General features: G+C 39.3%; 1 pseudogene; it reads left to right on the top strand.

Moving 5' to 3' along the window:
- The first annotated feature begins 2049 nt into the window (after positions 1 to 2049).
- LOC109436235 (large ribosomal subunit protein uL6) lies at positions 2050 to 2632 on the top strand (annotated as a pseudogene).
- Positions 2633 to 12338: the final 9706 nt, after the last annotated feature.

Below are 12338 nucleotides of genomic sequence, written 5' to 3'. Positions count from 1 at the left end.
ATCCTGTGAGCAATAGGAAGCCACTAAAGCAGTGTTCCTCCAATTTAGCTTTATATTGGATCCACCTGGGGAGATTTAACACTATTGATGCCTGGATCCCACCTCCAGAGATTCTGATTTAATAGGCCTGGGGTGCAACCTGGGCATCAGGATATTTGGAATCTGTCCTGGTGATTCTGCTGTGGAGCCAGGGTTGAGAGCCACTGCATTAAAGGGTGTCAAGCAGGGCAATGATGTTGTCAGATACCTGTTTTAGAAAGCTCATTCTGACAGCAGGTGGAGGAGCAATCGGAGACAAGAGCCAGTTTGGAGGCCATTGCAATATTCCAGGTGAGAGATGATGTAGGATTGACCAAAGCAGTAGTAGTAGGACTGGAGAGCAAGGGACAATTTTGAGAGATGTTTAGGATGTTAAATTGGAAAAACTTGGACGATTGATTAACTGTGTGAACTAAAAGAGAGGGAAGAATCAAAACTGACTCCCAAATAAATTTGACCATCATACATTGCTGTTGGGGTTGTAAAATGACATATTCGTTTTGGAAAATAGTTCAGCAGTTCCCCAAAAGCTTAAACATAGATCACGATATAACCCAGAAATTCTACTTCTAGGTATAGACCCAAGAGAACTGAAAACGTAGTTCCACACAAAACTTATATGTGGATGTTCATAGCGGCATTATATATAAAAGCCAAAATTGGAAACAGCCCAAATGTCCATTAACTGATGAATGGATAAATAAAATGTGATACATTTATGCAATGGAATAATATTCAGCCATAAGACAGAATGAAGTTCTGATATACATTACAACATGGACAAACCTTGCAAACATTATGCTAAGTGAAAGAAGTTAGTCACAAAAGACCACATATTGTATGATCCCACTTATATGAAATATCCAGAATAGGCAAAATCCATAGAGACAGAAAGTAGATTAGTTGTTTCCAGGGGTGGGAGGAGTGACTGCTAATGGATGCGAGAGATCTTTTGGGAAACGACAAAATGTTCTAAAACTAGATTGTGGGGCTGGTTGCACAACTCTGTGAATTTACTAAAAAGCATGGAATTGTACACTTGAAAAGGGTGAATATGTGAATTACATCTCAATAAAAAAGTTCTTACCTTGGCTGGCTGGGTCAATGATGGTGTCATTAAATGATGCAGAGAAAACAGGTGGCCGAACACATTTAAGAGGGACCGGTGCCTGTGGGACCACTGGGTATCGATGTCCAGCAGACAGGTGGATAATGAGTCCTGAGCTCCTGGGAGAGGCCTTGGCGGGAGACAGATTTTAGAGTAGTCAATTTGGTCATCACTGATCATAGATGTTATGGGAAAGGATGCAATCACCTAGGAAGAGGGTATAGGGTGTGAGGACTGTAGGCCAAGGAAAGATCCCTGGGGAACACTAACATTTAGGGAGGAGCCAAAAGCAGAGCCTCAGGGAGATCTGAAGAGAAGCAGCAAAGTGGGAGGAAGGAATATCATTGAGCTCCCAGAGCACTGAGATTGAGAGAAGATTCAATTCAAATGCTATCATATAATTGTCTTTGCCCACATTCTCAGTACCAGCCCATACTGACTTTGTTTTGCACATATGGATAAGATGAAACTTGTTCAATGATCAATTCTCTATAATTTAAAAATTCTCTGTTACAAGAGAATTTTTTCAACAAGAACATTTAATTCCTTTTTTCTCCTTTTGCTATAAAATGCATTTATTTCCAGCCAGATAAAATTTCCCAACTGCATACATGGGTACATATTATAAAGGTTCTTCTTTGATAAATGTCCTGTTAACAAAAGCTATTTCTAATTTTTAAAATGTATACCAAACAAGCATCTTTTCTCTTACAATATAATTTAATTAAACTGCTAATGTACAAGCCACAAGTCTGGTAATTGACATGAGTGGTTTGAAATTCTTCACTGATGAGTCCAGAGCAATATCAGCACATCACCTCATGATGAGACGCTTTTTAACAAGAACATTTTATTTTATTTTTGCTATTAAAAACGTCCATTTGTGCCCTTTTTTCGCTTCTACTGCGAGGATGAAGACAGTTCTCGGCAGTCAGATGGTGGACATTCTGGAAATCGTGGCCATCACTCTGCAGGGACGCACAGGTACTGGGAAGGGCCCCAGAGCCACCCTGCGGGGGGACTGCAATCACATCCATGCAGAACTCAGTCTCCTTGGAAAGAAGAAGAGGCTCCGGGGTGACAAATGGTGGGGAGATAGAAAGGAACTGGCTAGTGTTCGCACTATCTGTGATCACGTACAGAACATGATCAAGGGCGTTACACTGGGCTTTCGTTACAAGACGAGGTCTGTGTGTGCTCACTTCCCCGTCACCGTTGTCAGCAGGAGAATGGTTCTCTTGTTGAAATCCAAAATTTCTTCGGTGAAAAATACATCCGCAGGGTTCAGATGAGGTCAGGTGTTGCTTGTTCAGTACCTCAAGCCCAGAAAGATGAGTTAATTCTTAAAGGAAAGGATATTGAACTTGTATCAAATTTAGCTGCTTTGATTCAACAAGCCACAACAGTTCAAAACAAGGGTATCAGCACATGTTGGGAGGGTGTCTATGTTCTGAAAGAGGAAGAGTTCAGCAGGCTGATGAATGAGATCTAAGCTGTCCAGCTCCAGAAACAGCAAAGTGCCCAGTGATTCCTCAGACTTATTTGTGATATTTTAAAGATGCGATAAAAGTCATGTACTGAAAAAAAAATCCATGTATTTTCATATAACATCAGGAAGTGAGCTTTTAAAAACACTGATATTTCAAAAAATAATAATAAAATAATAATAAAATAAATAAAAAATAAATAAAACACTGATATTTCTATACATGCTCATTGTCCAAACCAGGATTCTAGTTTCACATGAATTTCCTGACTCTTTTTTCTCATTAACAGTTATGAACTGGAATTTTTCTTTAAAACCCACACTGGCAACATTTTTGGTTATAATTTAACAAGAGCATTTTAAAACTCTTTTACAAGTCCTGGTCCCTCTGACAGTTTCCTCCCTGCCTCTAGAAAAGCAGAGGTCACCACTGTGGGGCAGAATTTGTTCCTCAACCCTCTGTAGCCCTGTTATTTCTGCAGGTACTCTTGGAGACAAGAGGAAGAGGTATTGTCCCTGGAAGACTGAAAATGAGCTGTCAAAGTGGACTCATCACACGGGCCCAAAATTGTCTGCCTCCTGCGTTGACAGTAAAAGTAAGAGCTGACATTTATTGTATACTGTATGACTGGCATAAGCATTTACTCATTTACTCCTCAAAATAACCTTGTAAGTACTGTTATTCTTCCCATTCAAAAGATGGGGGAGATGAAGCAAAAAGAAGTAAAATAATTTGCCTGATGCTATACGAGTTCTGATGATTAAGTTAGCGAACTTGTTGCAACGATGTCACTAACTTTTATTGATATCAGAGGGATTATTCATTATGAATTTATACCAACTGCACAAACAGTTAACCAAGTTTACTATTTGGACGTGCTGAAAAGGCTGCATGAAAAAGTTAGACGACCTGAACCTTTCGCCAACAATTCATGGCTCTTGCATCAGGACAATGCACCAGCTCACACGGCACTGTCTGTGAGGAAGTTTTTAGCCAGTAAACAAATAACTGTTTTGGGACACCCTCCCTACTCACCTGATCTGGCCCCCAATGACTTCTTTCTTTACCCAGAGGTAAAGGAAATATTGAAAGGAGGGCATTTTGATGACAGTCAGGACATCAAGGGTAGTACAATGACAGCTCTGATGGCCATTCCAGAAAAAGAGTTCCAAAATTGCTTTGAAGGGTGGAATAGACGCTGGTGTCAGTGCATAGGTTCCCAAGGGGAGTACTTCAAAGGTGACCGTAGTGATATTCAGCAATGAGGTATGTAGCACTTTTCTAGGATGAGTTCGCAAACCTAATTTTCAGACCTCGTATACAGCTAGAGAGTGGTTGGATACTACTAGGAACACTTGGCCTCAACCATTGCTCTACCGACCTTTCAGTAAGTAGCACAAAGCAGTGTCATGCAGCGGTAGTGGGAATGGATTTGAAGTTAGACAGTCAAGTCCAAGCTCTGTAACCTAATAGCTAGCTGTGTTACATTTGGCAACTCGTGCAACATATTTGTGTCTCAGTTTCCTGATCTATATAATGGAGGTATTAACATTTGTTCTGCATATCTCACAGGTTTGTTGTGATGACCAAATGAGATGTGCACTAAGTGAATGCTTCAAACGATCAAGCTTTGTGCACATGCAAATAGGTGGTATTATTGTTTTCCCAGAGCCTCACTTGGCAGTTGACACAGAGTGAAAGCTCAGTACTGCTGAGGGAACATGTTCTATGCTCTCTCGCGACACTAACTGCACTTGATTGTAATTCTCTGGGAATCTATCTTCCCCACTAGACTGAGTTTGCCAAGGACTCCACAGCATCTGGTTCAGTACCTGGCACTGAGAGGGTACTTGATACATGGTACTAGTTTGTGGTGTTAATAGTGGTAGTGGCAATAGGAGAAGCCCCAGCAGCAGCACTTTGAATGAGTCACTTTCTCTGCAACTACAGCACCAGCCTGTGGCCAGTAGAGAGCAGCAGAGACCCCCTCCCCAAGCATAAACTTGTCTCCATGCAAGCCTGGGTATGTGGGCCAGGTCTCTTTTCATCTCTAACCTTGCACAGCATTTGGCCTCTCTCCAAAGGGGTGGAAATCACACCCGGTTTGACTAAAATGTTTCCCCGAACCTAAGCAGTTTGCAAATTTCAGCCTGAAACTGGGGCAACAGGAGCAGCATCCATGAGGCCTGAAACTCTCCAGGGAAGGACAACACTTACCACTTCCTTCACACAGAATTCAACGGTTTTGACCAAAGGTCTTATCGAATTTGGAAAGAATTCCTGGCTTTAGAAGACTGAGAACAGGACACTTATGCTTAGAAAAAAAATAGTGCTTTTAAAGGTCCTTTAGAGAGAACTGCCTAATACATATTATTCTGATGTTCTACAGTTAAGCAGAAAACCAAATTAAAGCCCCACAAGTCCAGGTTGGGAGTCATTAAAGTGATTAAGTGGATAGTAATTATTTTAGCTAGCAATGAAGAAGGGCCCAGCATACTGGTAAAGTGGCCTGTGCTTGTGCTAACTGATGGGCTAACCTTATTATTTTTTCCATTTCACACCAAAATGCTGCTGAAACTAATGGCCTTTCAAGAGAAGGCAAAAGCTTTCTGTGTCTTTATCTCTGGCTTTTACAGGGTTTGATTTTAATATCCCTTAATTGCTCTACAGCAGTTGAGTGTAAGGGTTAGAGTATGGTCTTTGGAGTCAGACAAAACCAGGCTTGAATCCCAGCTCTACAACTTAGCAGCTGCATGGGCTGTACCACTTAACCGCTCCAAGCTTTAATTTTCTTATCTGTAAAACAGCAACACTAATTCTTGCCTCGAAGGGTTATTGTGAACATTTAATGAGCTGATGCATCTAAAGCACTTAGCCCAGAGCCAGCTACACGATGAGTGCTCACTAAATCGTAGCCCTTGTTACTCAAATATTGTAAGAATTCTAAACACAGACACACGCAGAGACAATTATGAATTCACCTTGAGGATAGGCAGTGGCAATGATAAGATGCTCAAAACAAGCCCTAACAAAGAAATGAGGCTCAGAGGGATGAGATAATTGCTCAAAGTTGGTCAGAAAATCCTAGAGATGGACCTTAAGCCCTGTCTGAAGCCAAAGGCCCTACTCCTGATTGCAAGAACTAAGCCTCCCCTGTTAACTTCGTTTTGGAAGGGCAATCTACTCTTCCCTCCAGTCTTAGATCTCAGAGTCCTGGTGTTAAGACGATGCCCCACATCCCTTTAAAGGTATGTCCCTGAGCCCACTGCTGTAACTCAGGCTGGCTCCCAGGCAGCCATTATTTATCTAAGCTCACACAGTTGACCGAGCAAGGAGACCTGGAGAAAGAGTAGTAAATCCATTATTCCATAGCCCTGTACTTCTGGAAATGGAGTATCATTAATATTTCACACATTCAATCATTCATAAACATGACACTGGGGTACAGTGATGATCAGGGCAGACCTAGCTCACAGTCTAGTGGAGAAGAAAGACAAGGAAATAGTTGATTGAGATCCACACGGTGTGACCAGTACTGTGATAAGAGAAGCCCAGGGAGCCATAGGCGCTCAGAGGAAGGCAGCTAACCTGGCCTTGAGTAGGGATGCAGGAAGGATCTGTAAAGTTCATTTGTTCTTTTTCTTGGCCAAGAGTATTAGAAATTGGTCAGTGCCACAGTGCTATTTTCATTTGTTTACTTATTAAACTGAACGAGGTCCCTGTGCCAGGAAAAATAAAATAAAGATAAAGCACAGAGATGGCTCAAACATGACTATTGCCCTTCTTTTTTTCCAAGTAGGGAATTTATTTTATTTTTATTACTTTCAGGTGTACAAAACAACATAGTGATTAGACATTTGCATAACTCACAAAGTGATCACCTCAATAAGTCTACCACCCATCTGACACTGTATATAGTTATTACAATATTATTGACTGTATTCGCTATGCTGTACTTTACATCCCCATGACTACTTTTTAAAATTATAGCTGACATTCAATATGATTTTATATTAGTTTCAGGTGTACACCATAGTAGTTAGACATTTATATAATTTATGAAGTGATTCCCCCAATAAGTCTAGTACCCACCTGGCACTATACATAGTTTTTGCAATAATGATCGTCTATATTCCCTATACTGTACTTTACATCCACATGACTATTTGGGGGGGGGATGGGAATTGCCCTACTGAAAGTTGACTCTTTCCTTTAGGAAGGGGGTGCCAATGATGTTTTTTAGTTTATTTAGTATTATCAACTTCATCAGCTTCAGGTAACTGGTAACAATAACTTAGTCTGAAGAATTCATTGGTTGGATTTCTGCCTGCTTAAACCATCTGTTGATTATTTATTCTTTTTGCATCACAAAATATGTTGGTTCATGAGCAGGAAAGTATTCCTGAATATCTGGAACCGTCTGACATGGTTATATGTTATGGTACTAGTTAATCGAGTCTTGAAGACTGACCTTCAGCTTTTGAGGATGAAATCAAACTCAATGTCAGTGATATGAGCAGACATGAACACCAAGGCTTGTCCCACCCACCGTGGTGCAGAGCACTTGGATACTGTGTTAAATTGCTTACTTGGAGAGTTGGAATAAAATGGGGAATGTTCAAATGATGTGCTTGTTATTCGTTCCAGAATGTCCCACCACGGTACTTCTTAAGTATACAATTTTCTACACTCTTTCAGTAGTTTGGAAGTCATTGCTATTTATTTCTGACATGTCCTCTGTTTATTTGTTTTCACATACTTTTGCTATTTCTGCCCAGATGCCTTCTGAAAGTTCCATCCTGGAGCTTCCAACCCTGCATTTCCTCCTGAGACTTTGAGTCTATAATAAGAACCTGGCCTTATAAACCATAAAGATCAGAAAACAGTCATGATTCTGATTTTCCAATGAAATACAGCAGTGCTCCCTGCTAGGTCTTTGTGGGTCATTTGGAAAAAACAACAATTAGCTCAAACTGTGACCGTGACTCTGAATTTCCACTCTGGGTGTAGTTTGGCCATCCCACTTGATAGGTTATCTAGAAACTGTTGTCAGAGGAAATGCTTTCAGCCCTCCAGGAATTTAGCCCTTTGCTAACGAATTTAATAGGTCTTAGGGATTAGCTCCTCTGCGTTGGGAGAACTCTGAAAAGCTTATCCACTTTGGAAGGCTCTAATGAACACCTTGCTCAAAATAACTGCACTGAACCACAACTTTCAGCTCTGGACCAACAAAGCTATCCCAATTTGCACTTCTCCCAGTTGTCTTGAATTTGTTCTGTTGTTCTCTAGGCAAGTTGAAGAACATCCCTTCTAACAGGACTTCAGTAATTCAATCCCTATAACTGAGGTCACTTGTCTCTTTCAGCTTTCTGCAGATGCATTAGAGTGGAAAGAATGTTGACTTTGGAGTCAGTCCAACCATGGCTAGAGTTGAGACTCCACTACCTCTTAGTTTTGAGACCCCAGACAAGTGACTTAACCCCTCTGATCCTTCAATTTATTATCAGTAAAGTGAAAATAATAATAGTACCTCCCCAATTGGGTTACTGTGAAGGTTAATGAGATAATGCATGTAAAGTGACTTAGGGTAACCAACTGTCCTGATTTGTCTGAGAATGAGGAGTTTCTTGGGACACTGGACTTTCAGTGCTGAAACCAGGGAAGTCCTGGGCAAACCAGGACAATTAGTCACCCCAGATGAGTATGCAGAAGGTGTTTCCTTTCCTCCTTGCTATCACTATAATAGCCACCATTTCCAGGTCAGGAGACTCTTTCTCCCCGAACATATCTACACCGCCTGCCTGATCCAGGCAACCAGTTCCACTTACATGAAAATCGGAGATTGAAAGCCTCAAACTGTTAAGTTCTGTAAGTGTTTAAATTATTACTATTGCTTTATTATTATAGTCTCCCATTCTAATAATGACAGCTTCAACAGCAGGCTATACAAAGCCATTAAAGAAGATTCAACATTTATTGAGTGCCTACTCTGTGACAGATACTATGCTAAGCATCAGGGGAAAAATAATGTACTGAGGAAAACTCAATAATAAATTATAACTTTTTGATAAACTTTTAGAATGAGTTTGATATTTTTATTTTTCCAACTTTATTGAAGTATAGTTGACAAATAAAAATACATTTTAAGTGTACAACATGATGATTTGATATGTGTATACATAACTAAATGATTATCACAATCAAGTTGGTTAACACATTCATCACCTCACATAGCTATCATTTTTTGTGTGTGTGGTGAGGACACTTATAATCTACTCATCAATTTCAAGTATACAATTACAGTAGAGTTAACTACAGTCACCATGCTCTATGTTAGATCCCCAGAACTTACTCATCTTATAACTGACCAACCCTTCCCCATGTCTCCCACCCCATAGCCACTGGCAACCACCATTCTACTCTCTGGTTCTATGAGTTTAGCTTTTTTAGATTCAATATATAAGTGAGATCATACATTATTTGTCTTACTGTGTCTGGATTATTTCACTTATCATAATGTCCTCCAAGCTCATCCATGCCGTTGCAAATGGCAGGATTTCCTTCTTCTTATGGCTGAATAATATTCGTGTGTGTGTGTGTCTGTGTGTGTGTGTGTACCACATCTTCTTTATCCATTCATCAATCAATGGACATTTTGGTTGTTTCTGTATCTTTGCTATTGTGAATAATGCTGCAGTGAACATGGGGGTGCAGACGTCTTTTCAAGTTAGTGTTTTTGTTTCTTTGGATAAATACCCAGGAGTGGAATTGCTAGGTCATAAGGCAGTTCTATTTTTAATTTTTTTAACTTTTATTTATTTAAGTGTGTTTTTCCAGGACCCATCAGCTCCAAGTCAAGTAGTTGTTTCAATCTAGTTGTGGAGGGCGCAGCTCACAGTGGCCCATGTGGGGACAGAACCGGCACTGCGCTTTAACCAACTGAGCTAACCAGCTGCCCCTCTATTTTTCATTTTTTGAGGAACCTCCATAGTGTTCTCCATAGCGGCTGCACCAATTTACATTCCCAGAAACAGTGCACGAGGGTTCCCTTGTCTCCACACCTTCACCAACACTTGTTATTTCTTGTCTTTTTGATGATAGACATTCTGACTGGTGTGAAGAGCTATCTCTTTGTCGTTTTAATTTGCATTCCCCTGATGATTAGTGATATTGAGCACCTTTTCATTTACTTGTTGGCCACCTGTATGTTTTCTTTGGAGAAATGTTTATACTTGTTGGCCACCTGTATGTTTTCTTTGGAGAAATGTTTATCCAGGTCCTTTGCCCATTTTCTAATCTGCTTATTTGTTTTATATTTGTTTGTTTATTTTGCTGTTGAGTTGTATGACTTTCTTACATATTTTGGTTATTAGCCTCTTATGAGATACATGTATACCATGTTTTATTGAGCTTTGCTTTATTGTGCTTCACAGATATTGCGTTTTTTACAAATTGAAGGTTTGTGGCAACCCTCTTTCAAAGAAGGCTATCAGCATCATTTCCAACAGCATTTGTTCACTTCATGTCTCTGTGTCACATTTTGGTAGTTCTCGCAATATTTCAAACTTTTTCATTATTATTATATTTGTCATGGTGATCTGTGATCAGTGATCTTTGATGTTACTATTGTAATTGTTTTGGGGCTCCATGAACCGTGCCTGTATAAGACAGTGAACTTAATCGAAAAATGTGTGAATTCTGACTGTTCCACCATCTGGCTGTTGCCCCATCTCTCTCCATTTCCTTGGGCATCCCTATTCCCTGAGACACAACAATATTGAAATTAGGCCAATTAATAACTCTACAATGGCCTCTAAGTATTCAAGTGAAAGGAAGAATCCCACATATCTCACTTGAAATCGAAAGCTGGAAATGAGTAAGCTTAGTAAGGCAGGCATGTCAAAAGCCAAGATAGGCTGAAGCTAAGCCTCTTGAGCCAGTTCTCCAAGTTGTGAATGCAAAGAAAAAGTTCTCGAACAAAATTAAAAGTGCTACTCCAGTGAACACAAAAATGATAAGAAAGCAAAACAGCTTTACTGCTGACGTGGAGGGTAAAATGCTATCAAACAGCATTGTTTGCTACAAAGAAATTGTTCATGAAAGGAAGAGTCAATCAATGCAACAAACTTAATTGTTGTCTTATTTTAAGGAATTGCCACAGCCACCCTGTGCCTTCAGCAACCATGACCCTGATCAGTCAGCAACTATCAACATCAAGGCAAGACCCTGCACCAGCAAAAAGATTATGACTTGCTAAAGGCTCAGATGATGGTTAGCGTATTTTAGTGATAAAGTATTCTTAATTAAAGTATGCAATTTTTTTAGACATAATGCTGTTACACACTTAGTAGACTGCATTATAGTGTAAACATAGCTTATATACATTGGGAAACAAAAATATTATGTGACTCTCTTTATTGCGATATTCACTTTATTGTTGTGGTCTGGGACTTGACCTGCAATATCTTTGAGGTATGCCTATATATAGTGTGCAAATATTTTCTCCCATTTCATTGGTTGCCTTTTCATTTTGTTGATTGTTTCCTTTGCTATGCAGAAGCTTTTTAGTTTGATATAATTCTGCTTGTTTATGTTTGCTTTTGTTGCCTGCACTTTTGGTGTCATATCCAAGAAATCACTGCCAAGACCAAAGTCAAGGAGATTTTCCCCTATGTTTTCTGATAAAAATGTTAAATGAAGTTTAACACACATATAGGAAAGGGCACACAAATCTAAAGTGGCCAGCTCAATGAAATGTGAGAAAGTGAAAACACAGGACTAATAAGCACCCAGATCATATTATTGAACGTTATCAGCACTCCCAAGGTTCTTGTCCCTTATGCCCCCCTTTCAGCCTCTACCCTCCCAGGGAAATCTTGGTTTCTGTTTTTGTCTTTATTATGTTCTTCCTTGTACTCTCTTTTAATTTACCTTGTTCTTTTCCAAGTTTTTTTCAGTTGAGAATTTAATTCATTTATTTTTATTGATGTAGGTGTTTTGGGCTATGAATTTTCCTCTGGCCACTGCTTTAAATGTATCCCATGGATTCCAATATGCAGTGTTTTCATTACCATTATTTTTCAAGAGATATATAATTCCTGATTCTTTCCCCTTTTAACCATGTTGTTTAATAAAGGTTTTTTAAATTTCCAGATGGAAGGGTCTTTTTTTGGTTTTGGTTTCATTTTTAAATTCTGCTTTTATTCCATTTAGAACCTTTACATTTTTCACAACAGTTTTGTTCTGCTTATTTTTTGAACTTTGTATAAATGGAATCCTGCTACTTCCTCTTTTGAAATTCCACAGCATTTCTCTTTTCAGTGAAAAAGACATTATACTCAAGGTATCAAGATCTTCTGACCTAAAATTAGAAATGCTTCTACCATAATTTCAATAATTCTGGAAGTTACTGACGTTAAGCCAGATAGAGTGAACATATCACCATTGCAGTTAGGTTTTGAGACAAAAAATTCCAGTCAAAGGGTTGGGAAATTTTGAAAATGTGTCCCAATTGTCCTCCCCAAAGTGCCTTTTTCTGTCATTAGCAAGCTAGAAGCAAAATAACAGAAAATGAGAATGTAATGGTATTTTCTCCAGATTTTATTTTAATGTATTTCACTTTCCAACTTCACAAAGATCATATTCAGAGTATTTCAAAGTAAATATTCGGTCATTGCCTTTACAACATGAGCAGATCATTACCA

The sequence above is a fragment of the Rhinolophus sinicus genome, chromosome X (genome assembly GCF_036562045.2).
Source record: "Rhinolophus sinicus isolate RSC01 chromosome X, ASM3656204v1, whole genome shotgun sequence".
Lineage (NCBI taxonomy): Eukaryota > Metazoa > Chordata > Mammalia > Chiroptera > Rhinolophidae > Rhinolophus > Rhinolophus sinicus.
Note: the sequence above shows the minus strand (reverse complement) of the source record. Positions and strands in the feature narration are given on the sequence as shown.